This window comes from Astatotilapia calliptera, chromosome 23 (genome assembly GCF_900246225.1).
Source record: "Astatotilapia calliptera chromosome 23, fAstCal1.2, whole genome shotgun sequence".
Classification (NCBI taxonomy): Eukaryota; Metazoa; Chordata; class Actinopteri; order Cichliformes; family Cichlidae; genus Astatotilapia; species Astatotilapia calliptera.
The window spans coordinates 13,450,548-13,456,878 of record NC_039323.1 but is presented as its reverse complement, the minus strand read 5'-3'; positions in this window follow the sequence as shown (position 1 = coordinate 13,456,878).

Sequence of the window (6,331 nt, the reverse complement as noted above, 5' to 3'; positions counted from 1 at the left end):
CCGAGAGAGGATAACTAAATGCGAGACAGGTATCAAAGTAATCTTGCATTTAGGATTATGCACAACATGAGATGTGCCATGAAAATAAAAAGGAAATACAGATGGGTGAACAGACAAACCCAAGAGAGTGACAACAGTGTGATCAACGAGGCCATATCTGTGTTCAAATCACAAATCAAAGTTGGACCATCATACCCATGTACTGTCTGTTTCAAGGCTTCATTTCCAAACCAAGTACGACCCTGCAGAAGGTCAAATTATGTCAAAAACCCACATGTGGTTGCAACATGTTTGACAGGAAAGTATGTTCATGTTTGTGATGAAAACTGCAGAAATGAGCAGTGCAAAGTGCCTGATGAGAGAAAGAGAGAGTGGATTTGTCACACCTGCCACGATCATCTTAAAAATGGATCCATGCCAGCACTTGCTGTTGCCAATAAGTTGGATCTTGCTGATATTCCAGCTGAATTGTCTGATCTCAACATACTGGAGAGACATCTCATAGCCAAGTGCATACCATTTGCCAAGATCATTCCTCTTCCCAAAGGCAGACAAAGAGCAATTAGAGGAAATGTGGTCTGTGTCCCATCAGAGGTACAGGAAACTGTTGAAGCACTACCTCGATTGAGAATTAATTCTCAGGTCATGACAGTAAAACTGAAGAGACGCTTGTCTTACAAAGGTCATCAGCTGTTTCAGACTGTAAGCTGGTCTAAACTTGTGCAAGCACTGCATAAACTCAAGCAGATTCACCCACAGTATAAGGATGTGAGCATCAGAGATGATGCTGAGCTGTGTGATCCAACACTTCCTGATGAAGATGAGGAGGATGATGATGATGAAAACATGAATGAGGACGATTATGATGAGGCTGATTTAATGGAAATTGACAGCTGTGAGAAAAATGCACTGAGTGAAGAACAAAATATAAATGAACAGGATATTGACATGTTACCCTGTGATGGTGAACAACCACGTGAACAGATGACAGATGATTCAGAGCAAGCAGATGGACTGACTAATGGTGGTTTTGCACTCGAGTCCTGTTTGCAGCCCCCTGATGTGGCTGAGGAGATATTATGTTTCAGTGAAGGAATCTACTCTGTTGCTCCTGCAGAGAGAAACAATCCAATAAGTTTTTTCAAAACACCTAAACTGGAGGCCATGGCCTTCCCTGTGCAGTTTCCTACAGGCCAAAACACACTTGATGAAAGAAGGCTGATCAAAGTATCCCCCAGTGGGTATTTCAAATCAAGACTTTTCTGCATTGATGATCGTTTTGCCAAAGACACAAACTATTTGTTCTTTGCACAGTTTGTGACTGAAATACACTTGGCTACTTCCAGCATGACGATACAGTTAAGGAAGGCAAAGCCTCTGACCAGAGATGGGAGAAAAATAACCTCAGGCATGTTACAAGATAAACATGAGGTGGAGAAACTGGTGCGAAATAAAGATGCAGTGAGATTCATGCAGCCTCTGAGAGGAACCCCAGCCTATTGGGAGAAAACAACAAGAGATCTTTTTGCCATGATCAGACAGTTGGGAACTCCCACGTTCTTTTGCACATTTTCAGCTGCTGAAATGCGCTGGCCCGAAGTGATTGAGGCAATAACAAGGCAGCAAGGTGAACAAGTGAATTTTGAAGGACTCGACTGGTCAGCAAAGTGTGACATCCTGAGAAGCAATCCTGTCACAACAATGCGCATGTTTGACAAGAGAGTTGAAGCATTATTCAGAGATTTACTCTTATCTCCCGCAGAGCCACTTGGCAAAGTCATTGACTACTTTTACAGAGTTGAGTTTCAGCACAGAGGAAGCCCACACATACACTGCCTCCTGTGGGTAGAAGGTGCTCCTGTGTTTGAGGAGGATGATGAGCAAACTGTTCTTGATTTTATAAACAAATACATCACAGCTCAGCTGCCTGATCCACATAAACAACCCGAACTGTACAAAAAAGTAACAGAAGTGCAAAAACATAGTAAGAACCACACAAAGACGTGCTTTAGGAGTTTAACCTCCGGGTGCCGTTTTGGTTTTCCCAAACCACCCTGCAATGAGACAATGATCACAAGACCCAGTGAGGATGATGCACTGGAAGTAGAAACAGCAAAGAACAAGCTCAGACCACTGAACCAGCTGCTGAATGAACCTGAAACTGCTTCCATGAGTTTAGAGCAGCTCTTGGCAAGATGCAAGTTGACACATGCAGAATATGAGCGATACCTGAATAAAATGAACATGAGGAGTACGATCATACTAAAGCGTGATCCAAAAGACTCATGGATAAATGGCTATAATCCACATCTGCTTGAAGCCTGGAACAGTAATATCGACATAAGCTTTGTTTTAGATGCTTTCGGCGCTGCAAATTATTTAATGAAATATATATCAAAAAAAGAGGGCGGGCTATCTGAGTACCTGAAAACTGTCATTGAGAACTCCCATAAGGACAGTGTAAATGAGTGCGATGAAATGAGAGCCGTCATGCAGGCATATTCAAAGAAGCGAGAGATCAGTGCACAGGAGTGTGTTGCTCGTGCATGTGGTCTTCACATGAAGCAATGTTCACGTGCTGTAATATTCATACCAACTGATGATAATCCTGTGAAAATGAGTCGTCCCCTGTCAGTTCTGGACAACACAACACCTGAGTCTTCCAATGTTTGGATGACATCTTTGAATGACAAATACAAAGCCAGACCTGAAACACCAGAGTATGAGGAGATGTGCATGGCAGACTTTGCTGCTACTTGCAGGATTGTCTATGGCCAACAGAAAAAAGGTAAAGATGTTTTGCCCCTTCTCAATGAGATGGGGTTTGTGCAAAGGCGCAAAAACAATAAGCCTGCTATCATCAGATTTCACCGCTGCTCACAAGAAAAACATCCAGAGCAATATTACGGAAGACTGCTTAAACTGTACCTTCCTCATCGTTCAGACCACGAACTGAAAACACCATCGTTGCCAACCTATCAGGCTTTCTATGGTGCTGGCTGTGTACAGCTGCCAGGTACTGACCGTCTTGAGTACGTGCAACACATTGTCAAAAGAAACAGAGAAAAATATGAGAAAAACAGTGAGGAGATCGAGAGCGCTGTTGAGGAATATGAGCAGAACAGAGGTGTGACTGACGAATGGTGTAATCTGGCACCTGAATCAGATCTCGTAAGGTTGCCACTTGTTGAACAAGAAAGAGAGCGAGACAATGAAAATGAACAGGAAGATGTGCCCGACTACAGCCGTCAGGCTGATGCTTTAACAGAAGTCAGAGCCATCAGGGAACCCCCTGCTATTGATCCCACATTGTTACGTCAGATGTTTCAAAATCTGAATAAGAAGCAAGCCTGCATATTTTATGCAGTTAGAGACTGGTGCATTAAAAGAGTCTGTGCTCTAAATCCAGAGCAGTTTTTCTTTTATATTAATGGTGGTGCTGGAACAGGAAAATCACATCTTATCAAATGCATCTACTCAGAAGCATCTAAGATACTGAGCAAAGTGCCCAGATATGCAGACGACGTTGACATATCAAAACCCACTGTCCTGTTAACTGCTTTCACTGGGACTGCAGCTTTTAACATTTCTGGAACAACACTGCATTCTCTTCTCAAGCTCCCGAGAAGCTTAAAACCTCCCATTCAGGGACTTGGCAATCAGCTGGATGAAGTCAGATCAGAACTTTTGAATGCTGAAATAATCGTCATTGACGAAGTGTCTATGGTGTCAAGACATCTCTTTGCATATGTAGATGCAAGACTCAAACAGATCAAAGGGACTCGGAGACCCTTTGGAGGCATGTCAGTCATTGCTGTCGGAGACTTCTATCAGCTACCCCCAGTGCGACAGTCTAAACCTCTCTGTGTGCACGACCCGTCTGAGATCGACCTGTGGCGGGAGCATTTTCAGATGATCACTCTGACTGAGATTATGCGTCAGAAAGATGATGTTGTCTTTGCAGAGATGCTGAACAGAATTCGTGTGAAAGGAAAGTTGGATGAGCTTTGCGAAGCAGATAGAAATTTGTTGTCACAGGCCATAACTGAACCAGCCCTTTGTCCAACTGATGCGTTGCACATTTTTGCAACTAATAAAGAAGTGGATGCACACAACTCTGCAACACTGGCTCTGCTCCACACTCATATCATTGACATCCATGCAGATGATTATAGAAAAGATCCTAGAACTGGCAGAATGGCACTTCAAGACAGACCATTGAAAGGAGGTAAAAACGAGTTACCAGACACACTGAAAGTTGCAGAAGGAGCTCGTGTCATGCTCACCAGAAACATTGACATACAAAATGGTTTGGTTAATGGAGCTTTTGGAATACTACTTAGAGTAGTTCACTCTGAAAACGACCAACACATCATCAAGCTTGGACTTAAAATGGATAATGAGACATCTGGAAAGAATAACCGCACACCAGCAGACGACATGGTGTACATTGAGAGAGCAGAGGAGAATCTGAAGCAGAAAGGAGTGGTACGAAGACAGTTCCCAGTGAAGCTGGCCTTTGCATGTACAATACATAAGGTACAGGGTATGACAACTACATCAGCTGTTGTCTCTCTTAAGAGCATTTTTGAGCCCGGCATGGCCTACGTAGCTGTCAGTAGAGTGACGTCTCTCAGTGGACTGTATCTTCTTGATATGGAGGAGAAAAAAATATTCACCAACCCAGAAATCACTGCAGCGCTTGAGAACATGAGACAAGCCAACCTTGATGACATGATGCCTCTTCTACACGTGAGGCAAACACTGAGCAGGTCAGAGGTTTTCACCATTGTTCATCATAATACAGAGGGACTGCCAGCTCACATTAATGACATCAAAAGTCACCATGAATTGTGTCTAGCAGATGTTTTGTGCCTAACAGAAACACACCTGCGGGGCTCTTTTGTCGCAGAGAGTCTCCACTTGGAAAATTACAATTTGTTCAAACGCAACAGACACCTGTCCTACACAAACTTTCCCCAGATGGCAAACAGAAGTGGTGGTGGAGTTGCTGTTTATGTGAAAAGTGACATTCAAGTGCATGAAAAACAGTACATCCATAATGTAACTGACCTTGAATTTCTGGCTTTAAAGGTTGAAGCACCAGTCAGTGCTCTGATTGCAGTTGTATACAGACCTCCAGACTACACTCTGAGGCCATTCCTGAAAAACCTGGTAAGCCTATTAGACTCATTGGAGATCATGGACTGTCATCCCATCATAGTTTGTGGTGATTTTAATGAGAATGTTTTATCCAGTGCAAACAAACCAATCCTGGAGCTGTTTGAGTCTAGGGGATACGCACAGGTCATCACTGCCCCTACCACAGAGAAGAACACACTGCTTGACCTAATTTTCATTTCTCAGTCAGATCGATGTCTCCATTCTGGAGTTATGAAGACATACCATAGTTACCATGACCCAGTATACTGTGTATTGTCCTGTGATGATTCATGATCTAGATCTTTGAATACAGTAAGTAATTTCTATATTTTTGAATGACTTAAGAAAGTAGAGCGATGCTTGAACTCCAGAAAGAAGTCCAGACGCTTTTCTTTGCAAGCTCCTTTGACTACGATGACCTGGATGACTGAGAACCTTCACAGACATAAAGTAGAGCGATATTTAAAAGTTGACGCCCTGCATTGCAGTATAATGTTTGAATTGTTTACATAAAATACAATTACATGAATTAAGTAATGATATCAGTAAAAGATGACAATTTTATTTATTACAGAAAATCTAAAATTCACTAACAGTAACCTATAAATGTCAGAAAAATCAAATATAGCAGTTTAAAACGAACAGTGTAGGCATATCCTCTCTGCAGCCAGGCTTCAACATCCTGCCAGGCTGCCCCAGTCTCACTGTGGCTGGGAGGGAGGGAGGGTGGACCAGAGGATTGCTCACACAAAACATAAATGTTCAACAGCTTCTTCATTGTTTCTGAGAGAACAATAATGACTAAAGGTTGCTTTTTAAACAAACAAACAAACAAACAAACAAACAAACCTAATTACAGCAATAATGACAGTTAAGCCACTTTATGTGTGCCTCTATTTTGAAATACTATTTACAAAAATATTATTATTTTGGTTTGTTATAAACTTTAAACTTTTTCAAAAGTACACAATTATATTTTTGGACAAATTTTTCTATGAAACATAAATTTTTATGAGCTTTTATCATGTTTCTGGCCAGTGCAATCATCAGGGTGGGTCTGGGTTGATAACTGCACATTTCTGGCCAGAAATGTTTCAGCAGTGTTACATATGTAGTGCATATGTTACACTTGCTTTCTGTTACCAGCTGATACCCTACATTTGTATAG